The sequence below is a fragment of the Lissotriton vulgaris genome, chromosome 3_1 (assembly GCF_964263255.1).
Source record: "Lissotriton vulgaris chromosome 3_1, aLisVul1.2, whole genome shotgun sequence".
NCBI lineage: Eukaryota > Metazoa > Chordata > Amphibia > Caudata > Salamandridae > Lissotriton > Lissotriton vulgaris.
The window spans coordinates 449,021,423-449,037,338 of record NC_141689.1 but is presented as its reverse complement, the minus strand read 5'-3'; positions in this window follow the sequence as shown (position 1 = coordinate 449,037,338).

Genomic DNA, 15,916 nt, shown 5'->3' with positions numbered 1-15,916 from the left:
CCCCATAGACATCAACACCGCTACTCAGTGTGATCCTGCTTTAAAAATGGAGTTAGAAATCCCTAGTTTCTACTCCCACTAAAACCAACACTCTACCGTTGTGCTTCGTTTTATATTATATGAAGCCAACATGTTTCATTGCCTGTGTGAAAATCATCGGCAATTTTATCAGGGCTGGGGGTGTTTTCTTCACACACCGCCGGTCACCGCCGGCGACGAAATCTGAGTCTATTACGTGGTTCAGGTACCTGGGGTTGTAAATATCCCCTATTTTTAATGTGTGGTATTGTTCCACCTGTCAAGGATACTTGGGTCGCTACTCGTCGACCGTCTAATTCTTTAGATGCTTCCTCTCATCTGGGCTCCCGTTTCTTTTTTCCTACTTTTCATTTTGTTTATTTATGATGGGAAGGAGCCAATGATGAGAAGTGGAACACACTGACGAGAACCTGTCAGTAGTTCCCTGGTGGTTGCTCCCGTGAGGTACCTTCCTATATCAAGATCAAATCTGGTCTCAAAACATCTCCCTGGCTATTAAGTCCATCACGCCCTGCATTTGGTCGGATCATTTTCACTATGACCATTGAAAGAAGTAAAAAGCCCCTACCCCAACTAGGAGGAAAAACTAGATTTTGGAAGAATGTTGATATCCCCGCCTTTATTGGATCCTTAACCTCTTCCCTTCCCTCACTTGACCAAGGCATTGAGGAAATGGAAGAAGCTTTCTCAGGGTGGCTACTTCAGGCAGCTGATGCTTATGCTCCCTGTACCAACTTTCCCCGCTCTCGCCCCAACGACGCTCATAGGTGGTTTGCACCTCTTTTGAAAACCTTTAAACTCGAAGTCCGTCAACTGGAGCGAAAGTGGCGAACAGCCTATTCAGAACAAGACAGGGATAACTACCGTAAGGCTCGTAAGGACTACCAAAAGCTCATTCTGAAACATAAAACCGACTATTTTTCGGAAAAAAATTTCAAGGCTCAAAGTAAATCTAGAGAACTGTTTAATATCGTGGAAAATCTCAGTTCCAGCGACAGAACCTCTCTTCCGATAGTCCCCACCCAGGAGCTCTGCAACTCACTTAACTCCTTCTTCTTTGATAAAATCTGCACCATCAAACAAAGTATCTCTACCACTCAGCCTCCTTTTCTTTTTTCAGACACCTTTCATAATCCTGCCACCCTGGACTCATACCCCCCTATTGAATGTGCCAACTTATCCAAACTCCTTACAAAGGTCAAATCCGGCTCCCCCGACGACATCTGCCCCCCTCACATCTTGAAAGAAGTGGGTACCAGCATCCCCGGGGGCTTACTTTCCATGCTGAATGGATCGCTTATACAGGGGAAAGTCCCAAACAACTTTAAAAAAGCCCTCCTCATTCCCCTTATAAAAAAGCCAGGAGCCAACCCGCTAGATCCACTCAATTATAGACCTATATCTTTGCTGCCATACTGTGCCAAACTTCTGGAGTCTCACGTATGTGACAGTATTTCCACATTTTTGGAAAAATCAGAGTATCTTGCACCTAACCAGGCTGGCTTCCGCCCTTGCCATTCTACTGAAGCAGTCATTCTTTCAGTGCAGAACACTTTGAGGTGGAACGCGGACGAAGGGATCCATCAGGCTCTGGTGCTATTGGACCTCTCTGCTGCGTTCGACACGGTCGACTATACCATCTTGGTCGACCGTGTCGAACAGGCAGGCCTCAGGGGCCCTGCGCTGAGCTGGATCCGGTCATTCATCACTGACCGAACTCAATCGGTCAGACTAGGCTCCTTCACGGCTCCCACCATATCCACCATCTGGGGAGTACCTCAAGGCTCCTCATTATCTCCCCTGCTTTTTAATTTGTACCTACGCCCCCTTTTGTACTCCCTCAGAAATGCGAAGGTAACCATCTTCAACTATGCTGATGATTTGCAGCTCATCTTCCCTTTGAACACCAAGGACTCTGTGGTTGAATTCCAAAACACCATGTCCCACATTCTGAGTTGGATGAGCTGCAATCATTTGAAACTCAACCCAGGCAAGACCGAACTGGTCTTGCCTGGACAGAGTATACATAGTTGGAACCCTAGCTTCTGGCCCTCCTGCATGGGTGTCCCCCCATCCAAGTCATCCTCGGTCAAGAGCCTAGGCATCTTCATCAGCGAGGATCTTTCCTTAAAAAAAACAGGTTGGAGCAGTTGTGTCCTCCAGTTTTTTCCAGTTGAAGAAAATTTAAAAAATTGCCAGTTTCTTCTCCTCCGCTGCCCTCACACAGATCGTCATTTCCCTGGTCCTGTCCAGATTGGACTTCTCCAACAGTCTCTATCTTGGGCTCCAAACGGGAGAGCTTAGACGCCTCCAGCTGGTTCAGAACCAAGCAGCCAGACTTCTTTTGAACATCCCTAGGAGGCAATCAGTCAGACTTGGCCTGAAACAGCTACACTGGTTGCCGGTTGAGCAACGCGTGGCCTTCAAAGCCGGGTGCATCCTATTCAAGTCTTTACATGACATTGGCCCCCTATTCATTAGAGACTTATTCAAAAGATACAGTCCTTCCCGCAACCTCCGGTCCATTCATAAATCCCTCCTGATTGTTCCTCCGTATAAGAGGAAGCATCTCGGAGGCAGCTGCTTTGACCACCTTGCAGCTGCCTTCTGGAATTCCCTTCCCCTTCACCTAAAACTGAGTGATAATATCCTCAGTTTTCAGACATTCCCTGAAGACCTGGCTCTTCTCTCAGGCAGATCACTGAGCTGCTTCTTCTCTACTAATTGACTGACGCGCCTTGTTCCTTCCTATAGCGCCATGAAGCCTCTGGGCGTACGAGCGCTCAATAAATGATGACTAACATTAACATTATCTACCACACATTCTTTTCCAAAAAATTTTCTTGATCTTGTTCTAATTTGATTTAAACTGGATCTCTCCCTTCCAGCACCCACACACAGGGTTGCACAAACATAGCTTGAATAGAGGGAGTGTAGACATATAGTGAATGACACGCAGCGATTTTATGAGGACATTTTAAATACAGGCATACCCTGTTGTACACTCTTTGACTGGGTGTGAGGTTAAGAATAGCCGCACCAGAGAGCCAACATGAGGTACGGTTAATATAATTGCCTGTAGTACAGTACAACCAATCAATAACCCATATATCCACTCATATAGATACTGATCAACACATGCAGCAGCTTACACAACAACAGACATACTGATGCACACATTCAGACAGTTTAGTCACGAACCCATGCATTTAGTAACACACATTTAATCACTCACTCATACAGTCAGTCACGCACCTACTAAATCCTTCATTCAGACACTTATACATCCACTCATTCTTCAATATGTAAAACATATTTAAACTTTACAGAAACACACAGTCACTGGATGATGTCATCAGTGATGTCATCAGTGATGTCATTTGAGATGTCATCAGTGATGTCATCAGTGATGTCACTGACCATGTCATGAATGATGTAATATGTGACATCATCAGCAGTGGATTGCGGGTGCGCGAAATATAGTTAGTACAACTAACTATATAGGAGCAATTTCAATGGTTTGTTAAATGATAATTCCTAACTATATAAGGCCTGAAACCTATGGTTTTTTAAGTGAATATATATATATATATATATATACATATATATATATATGTATATATATATATATGTATACATATATATATATATATATATATATATGTATATATATATATATATATATATATATGTATATATATATTACCTACTGGCGGTCGCCAGTAGGTATATATAGTTAGGACGGTTTACCATAGGAAATCCCCAACATTCTATTGGGAATAACTTTGGCCCTGGTTGATGAATCTTCGCAAATTTCTCAAAGAAGATGGCTCGCTCCGCTCCGCTCCTTCCCTGAAAGTTTGGGGGGGATTCGTCAAGTGGGGGCTGAGAAAAAAGGGGGGTCCCAAAACGTGTTTTCCCCATGTTAATTTCCATAGGACCTTTAGACTCAGCTACAGCTTGAACCGCTGAAGGGAATTACACCAAACTTGTCAAAATGGTAGTGTCTGGTATGCAGATCACGCTTTTGGTAAAATTGTGTAAATCCCTCCAGTGGTTCCTGAGAAAATTAAAAGAGAAATCAATTATATATCTATAAGCGCGAACGCGTGCGCGCACCCAGCGATTTTTCGCGATTTTTTTTTGGGGGGGGGGGGCTTGGGGGGGTTTGTCTCTTTCATTTTAATGTTTTTGTTTTAATTTCGAGGGTGCCCACCCCTCGTTTTGGCCCCCGAGATCACCGCCGCCGCCCGAGCTGCCTTAAGATGGCCGCCGCCTGGTTGTGGGCGGGGCCGGCGAAGGAGCCGCGCTCCGATTTGTCAAGGAGCTCTGACGTCATCGCGGGGCTCGCCTCAGGGCCGCGCTGGGATTGGCCCATCGTTCGGAAGATTTCCACATAGGAGGAATGGAGCTAATATCGCAAATACACGTTTCTTTTTCGTGTTTCCCGTTTCTTTTTAACTGCAGAGAAAACATATTCCACTACACTCAACAAATATCAAAACATCCATTCCTTTTCCCATATTGAAAGAGCAGTTACTCCAGCCACAGTCACAAACGAACAAGCTATCCCTACCTTTTAACACCAACTTCCCACCCCTTGCCTGGGATTTCCCCACATTCTTGAAGGGAAGGGAAATCCACAGTAGTGAAGCAGTTTTAAACTTGCCAGGAATCTTTTTGTGAATTCCTTGCAGATGTTGTATTCGGCAGGAAATCTATTTTAACATTCGAAAATATATTAGCGAATAGGTCCAACCGTATTTAGAAAGAAAATAAGTCATATTTAAGTGTTTTTAAGGACGGTCTAACAGTAATTACATGCATTGGAAGTGCTGCATGTCATGTTCCATGCAGCTCATGGCTGAGGTTATAGTAACACCTCCTTCGAAAACCTAAACCTTATGCATTTTATCGTCGATACTGAAATTCGGCATACCTTTGACTGTACATACTCTCTCTTACCCTACGGTTATCAACAGGTAGGGTTCAGTAATAGTCAGCAATTGCGGGATTACTTTTATATTTTTGTTTGTTTCTGCATAGGTTTCAGTAGTGAAAAGTCTGTGCCTTTTCCTTCTTAATTTTGTCAGAATTGCATTTTGTGTATTCCTAACGCAAATCGCCTAGGACCATTTATAACGTTCTGCTTCGAATTCCACTGTTGAAGGTTGTTGATGAGGGCATTATTCAAAATAGCGGAGCAAAATAGCGGAGCAGCGAAAGTGCATGGAAGCTCTGCGTGGCACCTACTGTTGAGATTCTGCAACATCTTTCTGCATTACAAATTGAGTCTACAGAGTTGCTAATGTCTTTACGACCAACTGCAAATTTACAATATTTGTGAATGAGGCAGAATGAGTGTGACCCAACTAAAAATAAAAAGCCAGAATACTGTGACAAAATAGGGGTATTTCATGAAAATCACAAGCTGGTTTGTGGGTACTAAAGTAGTAAATTTATTGAAATGTACAAGCAAATAATTTTAACAGCATTGTATTTTGTAAAATAATGTGTATGGGGGCAAAATCTATTTACTAAAAATCAAAAAGATGTCTTAACAGTAAAAATTGCCATGTTACAAAAATAATAAGTGGGCATTTCTGAGGAAATTTACTAATTATTTTAGGTGGAAAGCCAGACAGGGACGAACAGTGTATTTACTGAAAATGACAAGTTGATGGTTTGGACACAAAGTAGTGTGTGTGTGTGTATGTGTATGTATATATATATATATATATATATATATTTATATATATATATATATATATATATATATATATATATATAACTCCAAAACGGTGTATATATATATATTACCTACTGGCGGTCGCCAGTAGGTATATATAGTTAGGACGGTTTACCATAGGAAATCCCCAACATTCTATTGGGAATAACTTTGGCCCTGGTAGATGAATCTTCGCAAATTTCTCAAAGAAGATGGCTCGCTCCGCTCCGCTCCTTCCCTGAAAGTTTGGGGGGGATTCGTCAAAAACCATAGGTTTTAGGCCTTATATAGTTAGGAATTAACATATAAAAAACCATTGAAATTCCTCCTATATATATATATATATATATATATATATATATATATTAGCATTTAAAAAACCAATGAAATTCACTGAAAAAACCAAAGGTTATACACTAGTTAGGAATTAGCCTTTAAAAAAAACAATGAAATTCACTAAAAAAAACATAGGTTTTAGGCCTTATATAGTTAGGAATTAACATATAAAAAACCATTGAAATTCCTCCTATATAGTTAGCTGGACATTTTATTGACATAAAACCCAATGAAATTCCATATATAGTTAGTTGCAATAACTATATATCGCGCACCCGCAATCCACTGCTGATGATGTCACATATTACATCATTCATGACATGGTCATTGACATCACTGATGACATCACTGATGACATCTCAAATGACATCACTGATGACATAACTGATGACATCTCAAATGACATCACTGATGACATCATGACACACCAATACCAGTTACTACATATGCACTCACTGATTCCTACGTCTACGCACACATTCACTCATTCACCCATACAATCACTCGTACATACAGTCACTCATTTTTACAACACTCTCATATGCACTCATACACCTATGCAGACACTCACACACTGCCACTCATCCATGGAGTTACTCACACACCTAGTCAGTCCTGTAAAGAATCAATCACACTTCGATTTCCTCATCTATACAGTTAAACACAGAACACCTTACTTTTCCAAACATATACTAACACATACTTACTCTCTTATGCAATTACTGATACAAGTACACATTGATCTGCACATAGTCACTCGCCTCCCAGCCAGTTACACACACACTCAGTCTTCCATACAAATACTTGGGCAACCAATCAATAAGCTATATAGCCACTCATATAGCTACTGATCAATACATGCAGCAGCTTGCACAACAACAGACATATTGATGCACACTTTCAGACAGTTTAGTCATTAACCCATGCATTCAGTAAGACACATTCATTCACTCGCTCAGTCAGTCACGCACCTACTAAATCCTTCATCCACACACTTATACATCCACTCATTCTTCAATATGTAAAACATATTTAAACTTTACAGAAACACACAGTCACTGGATGATGTCATCAGTGATGTCATCAGTGATGTCACTGACCATGTCATGAATGATGTAATATGTGACATCATCAGCAGTGGATTGCGGGTGCGCGATATATAGTTATTGCAACTAACTATATATGGAATTTCATTGGGTTTTATGTCAATAAAATGTCCAGCTAACTATATAGGAGGAATTTCAATGGTTTTTTATATGTTAATTCCTAACTATATAAGGCCTAAAACCTATGTTTTTTTTAGTGAATTTCATTGGTTTTTTTAAAGGCTAATTCCTAACTATATATAGTGTATAACCTTTGGTTTTTTCAGTGAATATATATATATGTATATATATACATATGAAAATCCCTGGTGCCTTCTGGGCTATCTGCCCTCTCCCCCCCCCCAGCGGGCAGATCAGCGGCTACTGCCCCGATCTGCCTCTTGGTGGGGCAGAAAGACTGTGGCTTTTGGGGGGGGGGGTTGGGGGATTGGCATGCCTATTCTGGGCAGCCCCCACCCCGAACTTTGAGGGAATTAAATCCCTGGTGCCTAGGGTCAGATAAGGGGCTATTGCCCCATATGCCTCCGGGGGGGGGGGCAGAAAGACTATATATAAAGACTGTATACAGAAAAAAAATCCTTGGTGCCTTGTGGGCTTTCTGGAGCCTTTCCGAACGGCATGCCAATCGAGCCCTATTTTGTGAAAGGTGTTGGACACTAAAAGGGTAACATTTACTATTTCCACTCCAATCTATATCTATTTGGGGAAAGTGTTAAACACTGAAGGGGTGACATTTAATATTCCCACTTTAATCTATACCAGTTTGGGGAAGGTGTTATACGCTAAAAGGGTAACATTTACTATTCCCATTTCAATTTAGACCAACTTGGGGAAATTGCTGGACACTAAAGGAGGGACATTTACTTTTCCCTCTACAATCTATACCAATTTGGGGATGCTGTTGGATAGTAAAAGGAAGGCATTTACTATTCTAACTCATGCCCATTTGGGGGACATGTTGGGCACTAAAGATGTGAAATTTACTATTTCCACCCCAATCTAAACCATTTTATGCAAGATGATACAAATACAAAAATTTATATACACAATCATTACTCCATACTCACACAAACTTTAGGATATATAAAATAAACAAAAATGTACTTAATATTCATATTAAGGGCCTGATTACAAGATTGGCGTCCTGAAGCAGGACGCCATGCTAGTGCCCTGCTCCAGGATCGCCAACCTTTACCGCTGGTCACCCGCCAGATTACGAGCAATCCCGTGGTCTGGCGGACGATTCTTTGCTGTTACCACAGCGTTGCCTATTAAAAAAGCACCACAATGGGAACCCAAAAGCCCATTCCTGCATGGCATGGACTATAAATTCCATGTGTTGCAGGAAAGGGGGTGACTGTACACACGGGGGGGGGGGACAACATGCGCACACCTGCCTCATACACAATGGCCCTGAGGCAACAGGAGGCCCTGTAGGGCCGCCTTTGTTTCCTCACCATCCCATTTTCATGGCAGCCTCACTGCCATGAAAACTGTGGCAGTGAGTAAATTCCTAATTTGCTTGGTGGTGCTGTAGCGGTACCACCAGCATATTAGAGCCTCTTATCACCGCGCCACCCCCAGAGGAATCTATGATCTCCAGCAGTTGCGGTGGGCTGTGGTGGTCCCACTGCCATATTTGTATATTCCAGGGACTGCCACCACAGGTTTGGCGATCTGATGGACCACCAAACTCGTAATCAGGTCCATAAACATTAAAATATAAAAGATTTTTTAAACACCATATTAAATACATTTATTTTTTCTAAATTATAAACTGTCATTCCTAAACTTTGAACCATAAAAAAAACTAGACCCATGATCCAAAATGAACAATTATAAAATGTAAAAAATATATATAACACCATTTTTTAAAATATAAATGTAAAAAATTTATTTTCTTCAGTGGCATCATTTTCAGCATAATGTTTTTTTAATACTTTATTGATAATATTTTGTTGAACAAATTACAAATTTAAATTTACTGTATTAACTTTAATTCGTATATATTTTGTAATTATTTTTTTATTTAATTATTTACAATAAGATCAATATTTTTAAATGTATTATAATCAATATATATTAATTAATTAAACATTATTATTTATAAACATCACTGTAACAAAATAAATGTATGTATTTCACAATAATAATTTTCTTATCATTAGCATAATTGACATTATATTTAATTTAAAATATCCACTTTTTAAAACTCTCACCACCCTTATCCCTTAAAACCAAATATCCTGCTGCTTCCTGTAGAACAGCAGAAAACCTTTATTCATGCCTTGATTAGCTCTAAACTGGACTATTCCAATAATCTATACCTCGGGCTTCCTTCCTTTCCTATTCAGCATCTTCAGATCATTCGATAGGCTGCTGCCCGGCTGATCCCTAAACTTCCTCCCTGGCGATCGATCTCAAATCACTAGCCACCACTACACTGGTTACTGAATGAAAGTACTGATGTTATCATCATTTTATTTATTCCTGCTGCAGCAGCAGTGGGTGGGTGGGACTGCTCAGCTCACAGAGCTGGACAGGGTAGGAGTGGTGGGCACACTGAAGTGTGCATGACGCTTTGGTCAACCGCCTCAGGCCGGCAAAACATTAATTTGCGCTTACCATGCTCTACACCCAGGCTGCATTACAGCCTGAGTGGAGAACCTGTCCAGGCCCCCAGTCCCCATTTGAGCGCCAAACTACGGCACTCAGACCAATCACAATGCTGCAACGCAGCGTTCTGATTGGCTCAAGGGAACCTGGCTGATTTTTCTTTGGCCGACGCAGAGGACAGACGATGTGGGAGAGAGTGGCAATGAGGTAAGTGTATTTTTCATATTTTACACCCACTTACCGCCTCACTCTGCCACCCCAGATCCGTACCGGCCCCCAATGCTCTGCCATTGAAAAATTGTCCTTCTGATATGGTTTTTAGAAATAGGCCCAAAACGGCTCTTTTTGGCGCTGCAATGATCCTTTCTAAGTCGGTTACTGTATCTGAATGATGCAGAACTTATTCTCGTTATCACAAGGACACCTTTTTTTGGTAGCTGTGTGCTTTACATATGTATTGTATTGTATTGCTAACAAAATATTGTCAATCCAATATTTTTATACATTAATACAACTAAATACACAAATTGCAACAATTTAATTTTTAATAATTGATCTTACTGAAAGCACAGCTGCACAATGACAGGCCGTTAGTGGCGGTCCGACCGCTGACTACCCTTTGGTCCAACCGCCGCATTTCAATGCTGGCGGTCGGACCCACAGTGGACACAGTACAGACCACCACCTCCGACAGGATCAGTGAACCTGACGGGGTGGCGATCAGAATCATAGTCCCGAATGGCGCTGGTGACAAGCTAGGTACTGCTGTGGGGATTACGATAGCCCTTTCCGACAGCCTTTTCTTGCTGGAATAGAAGCCATGAAAAGGCTGTGGGAAACAGATTTTGGGGGGCCCAAAGCAGACCCCTGTCCGTTGTGGGCCGCTGTAAAGTGGCCCAGGAGGCACATGTAGTGCCCCCACTCACCTCCAGGCAACGTGTGCCATTCCCCACACATTCATGGACGTGCAGGAAATGCACCTTTGCATGGCAGCTTGTGCTCTGACCCTTTTCCTGGGCCACAGCACAAGCCGCCATGACATGACACTTACAAACTGCATTTCATACAATAATATTTTCTAAATCAATATTTTTTGCTATGATATTAAAAACAACACTTATAACAATATTTTTGAACTTTGGTATTCCTGTGGACGATATGTTTGACATCCGGATATTCCTGACACAATATTTTTAGATCACAATTTTTTTTACCGTTATTTTGCCCAAACATTGATTTCCCAGGATCTGATGGGAAACATAGCGTAATCAATGTTTGTCACTGAGCTCTATCATAGAAAGGATAAAAACATGCTACATCTGTGCCTGAATGCAAGGTACAAGTAAGGAAGGATATTCATTTGACAGCAACCTGTACACCTTCAGGAGGAACAGAGCAATGGCTACTTCCTGACTACTGCAATCAGAACAAGGTTAACAAATAGGCCATCTTAGTAGATAGTTTACTGCTGGTTAATGTGGAAGGGTTGTGACATTCTTCATGTTGTAGCTGTAATTTTTAAAGCTACTTCTGGATTTCTGAACAACCAAAATGGGCTTAACTGAAACACTGCCACTGCCCTCAATCTCCATTAGATAAAAGGTTCAACTGCTTCACAGGAATGAAAACAAAGACTTAAAGATCTACCATGAAACTCTGGATCACTAAATACAGCACTGATCGATGCCCCCTCCCCCCTGGCCTGCGAGAATTATTTATGTGAAATCTTGGTAGGAGGGTCCCAGAGCAATAGGGAGTTACTGAAGCCCAGTTTTGTCAAATGGGGGTGTTACAGCGACCCTTAATCATTTGTTTATATGATATTCTCACAGTGTGACCTGGGGATGGTGGAACAGGAAAGAGAATAACCCAGACGTTTGGAGAAGCAGTCAAGCTGCAGAGTGAGAAAACAGAAGAGAGTGGGAAGAACATGAAGGACAGGATGGAATGTGCAACATGAACAAGGAGGCTGTGCCAGAAGGGAATACTGTGGTATGAAACCGAGAGGAAAGGTTGTCACTGGAACTTACAGGAACGGAATCCAGAGTGAGACCTGTACCAAACCCATGCAGGAAAGAATCCACGAGGAAAGCGGCAAGGCAGCTCTAGAGGACAACCAAGAGGAAGAGGAAAAAGGTGGCGAGGTACATCAGGATTGCACAGATTACTGGTAGTTCATGGTTTTTCTGGCAGAGCATGAGGACGCTAGTTTGCCCTTCCATGTCCGGAAGATGAGCTGCATCAGGCAGGTGGGGGGGATGGGGGGGGGTGGGGGGTGGGGGGGGGCGGGGTGCGGGAAGAAATGAAACTTGGGTTGCTAATGTTGTTTTTGCTTTTTTGTTTCATCACACTGGTTGTTGTGAGTAAAGGATAAATACACAGGCACTAAAGGTGAGGGACAGGAAAGCATAATATCATCAGGTCGGAAAGTTTTTTTTAAAACTTTTTATTCAAGTTGCATTACAACAATAAAGATCTGCATGTGTTTTATACAATCATGATGTCATTGTTGTACAGTCACTTATTATACAATTCTCCTTTCATACATAGGTTCTACTTAGCATTACAGTAGAGGGGGGGGGCGGGGGGGGGGGTGGGAGAAATGAAACTTGGGTTGCTAATGTTGTTTTTGCTTTTTTGTTTCATCACACTGGTTGTTGTGAGTAAAGGATAAATACACAGGCACTAAAGGTGAGGGACAGGAAAGCATAAAATCATCAGGTCGGAAAGTATTTTTAAAAACTTTTTATTCAAGTTGCATTACAACAATAAAGATCTGCATGTGTTTTATACAATCATGATGTCATTGTTGTACAGTCACTTATTATACAATTCTCCTTTCATACATAGGTTCTACTTAGCATTACATGTCTTCACCCAAATCACTATCTTCTTCTGGAGGCGAACAGATGTTTCCTCTGTGTTCATTCCACCCTTCCCACACACTAGCCCATTTGCGGGGGCATTTCCTATTTATGAACGCAGCTTTTTCAGCCACCACGGCCACATCCATGTCCTTACACCACTGTATTATTGTTGGTAGCGTGCCCACACCCCACTTTTGCGCTACATTGCGTTTAGCTATTATCATGCCAGTTGTGGCCCCAGATATTAAGAATGCAGCACTGGGATTCAAATGGGACCCGTTTCTTGGTGACGACTGCTATTATGTCTACCACTTCCCATAAGGTGTGTTAAGAAGTACCCATGTCCCCACAGAGGCGCAGACAGCTCGGGTCAAGGGCCCTTCCCATCTTGTTTAGTACCGTCCGAGTGTAATAGGTACTGTGTAATATTTTAAACTGTACCAAACTCAGTCTGGTGGAGATTGCTACTTCTTTCAGCAATGCTAACGCCTTGCGCCAGTCAAGGTCATCCATGTCTCCCACATCGGATTGCCAACGGTCCCGGAGTCGGGCGAGTGGGTCTGGTCGGTTTGTTAATTATTTTTTTATATGTCAATGAAGTCGCTTTTTTAGTAAAAAAGTTAGTAAGTAGTAGGTCTCCTAATGGGGAGGACTCTGGAAGCGTCTCATCTGTGGGGAGGGCTGTTTCTATTGCCAGTTTGATTTGTAAATATCTAAACCTTTCGCCAAGAGCCATTGAGTACTGTTCTTGCAGGTGGATGAAGCTGACAACCTTCCCGTTCTGCCAAAGATCTCCCAGCCGGGAGATGCCGATCAGATCCCACTTTTGAAACCCTTTGCTATTGCCCAGTGTCCTCAGTTTGCGTGTGTCCCAAAAGAGTGTGTGTCTCGTAAGTTTATCTTTCCATCCCAGGTGCCTGTTTACCGTGTGCCAGATGTGGAGAAGTGTGGCTCACCGGTTAGAGGCGGCAGACCCAGAAGCAGAGGTCGGCCCGGGACCAGGGTTCAATTCCCGACGCGGCAGGGTACGGAACCAATGTCAGCGGGCTCGATAAATCTCACCTCGGTGCCTCTCTAACCATGGGTCCCATGCTGCAACTCTGGGCAATAGCTTGCTTAATCTCCACAACGGCCCCCTTGCTGCCGGGGATGCCTGGCTTCACCTTGGGGATGCCCAATAGGGACCATCTTACAGGAAAAGCCAGGACGGGTTCCCCAGCGGTACACAGCGCCAAGAAACCAGGGTGAACGTGCGCTCTACAAATTCATACTAACATAACATAACATAACAGATGCGGATGGTGTGCAATGAGGGCCTACAAGGTTATGGGCTTTCTGGGTGTTGTATATTGCTCTATTAATACCGCCTTTCCCTAGAGCCATTCTGTCGAGGTGATAAGCTGGGTCGATTTCTGGCACATGAAGCCATTGATTAATAACCGTCAGTTGCGAAGCCCAGTAATACGCTTTGATATCCGGGAAGGCTATTCTTCCACCTTACCAACTCCTTACCAACTTGCTCGCTGCCACTCTTGCCGGTTTGCCGTCCCATAGGAGGGCCGTCACCTCCGAGTTAACCTCTCTAAAGTATGATTTAGGGATTGAGTAGGGGGTATTATGCATGACATATAAGAATTTGGGCAAGGCCATCATTTTAAATAAAGCCACTCTGCCTAGCAGAGTGAGTGGTAGAGTCTTCCAATGTCGAATATCACATTTTAGTCGTTGCAGAGGGGCTTGTAAATTAAGTGTTAGGAATGTGTTGCAATCTGAGGTTATATATATATATATATATACCCAGATATTTAAAACTGTCCGTGACTATTTGGACCTTACAGCCTCTCGGGAGACGTGGGGTTGGGCCATGTAATACGTATAGCACTGACTTATCCCAATTGATAGCACAGCCGGACACAGAGCCATACACTGCGCAGATATTAAGAAGGGCATCCAGCGACCTTGTAAGTGAGCTTATATACAATAGTACGTCATCTGCATATAAATAGATGCGCTCCTCCTATTCCTCATTCCATTTTGGACCGCGAACCATGGGGTCCCATCTTATCCACTCTGCCAGCGGTTCGAGCACTAATGCAAACAATAAGGGCGACAGTGGGCAACCCTGTCTTGTTCCTTTGCCTAGGGTGAAGTCTTTCGATATGTGACCATTAGCGACTAAGTGTGCAATCGGATCAGCATAGAGTAAACGTACTAAAGAACAGAATTTCAGTCCAAACCCTACGTGTTGAAGAACTCCGAATAGGAAGGCACTTTCCACAGAGTCAAAGGCCATCTGTGCATCGAAGTAGAGGACCGCAGCATCTTTCCGAATAGTACGTTTCCGACATAATACGCCATGAAGGCGTCGAAGGGTTATGGCCGTGATCCTGATCAATGTGTGGAGATGAGGGGTAAGCCTGAGCACCAACGTTTTGGCTAAGATTTTACCTTCGGCATTAATTAAGGAAATTGGGCAGTATGATGTGCATTCCTCCGCCGGTTTGCCAGGTTTATGGATGGCCACAATAATTGCCAGCCGTTGATCTCTGGGGAGTGTCCCTAGGTCAAAACTGGTTTCAAACATTTTTAGCAAATATGGGGCTATCTTCTCCGCTGTGTGTTTATACAGTTGTATCGGGATTGCGTTAGGACCCGCTGCTTTCCCCGATTGTAGTTTGGAGATGGCGATTGTGAGTTCGTCTACCATAATGTTGGCTTCTAGAGTTCAGGTCGTAAAGTTTTGCCAACAGAGGCAGTAATAAATTAATCTTTTCTCTGATTTTGAAGGTTTGAAAGAGGTTTTGAAGATGTACACCTTGCGCCTGGCTTTCTATGCAAGTGGTACCATAGAAAAAGAAAGATCTGAAAAGGAATTTAGGAATATAAATAAAACCTGAAGGCTGAAGATAATTTTCAGCTTTTGCCTCGCATGCCGGTAGGCATGTGTATATCCGGATTAGAATGGGAATACTTCAAAAGAGAAGATCTAGACTGCTCCTAATAACCATCAAATGTTGGGTTGGACCACATTCCAAGAAGCCCAAAATAAAGCTCATAATGAACTTTTGTGTTTTGTTGAACTGGGTCAGCAAGTGAAAACTGACAGAGGAGAGTAAACTTGGAGCACACCCTAATAAATGTTTTGGCTACTTCTGTTCACTTACACTGGTTCAGTCACTTTTGGTGGACCCTGAAAGTCACCAGATGCCTAGTTGTGGGCATCG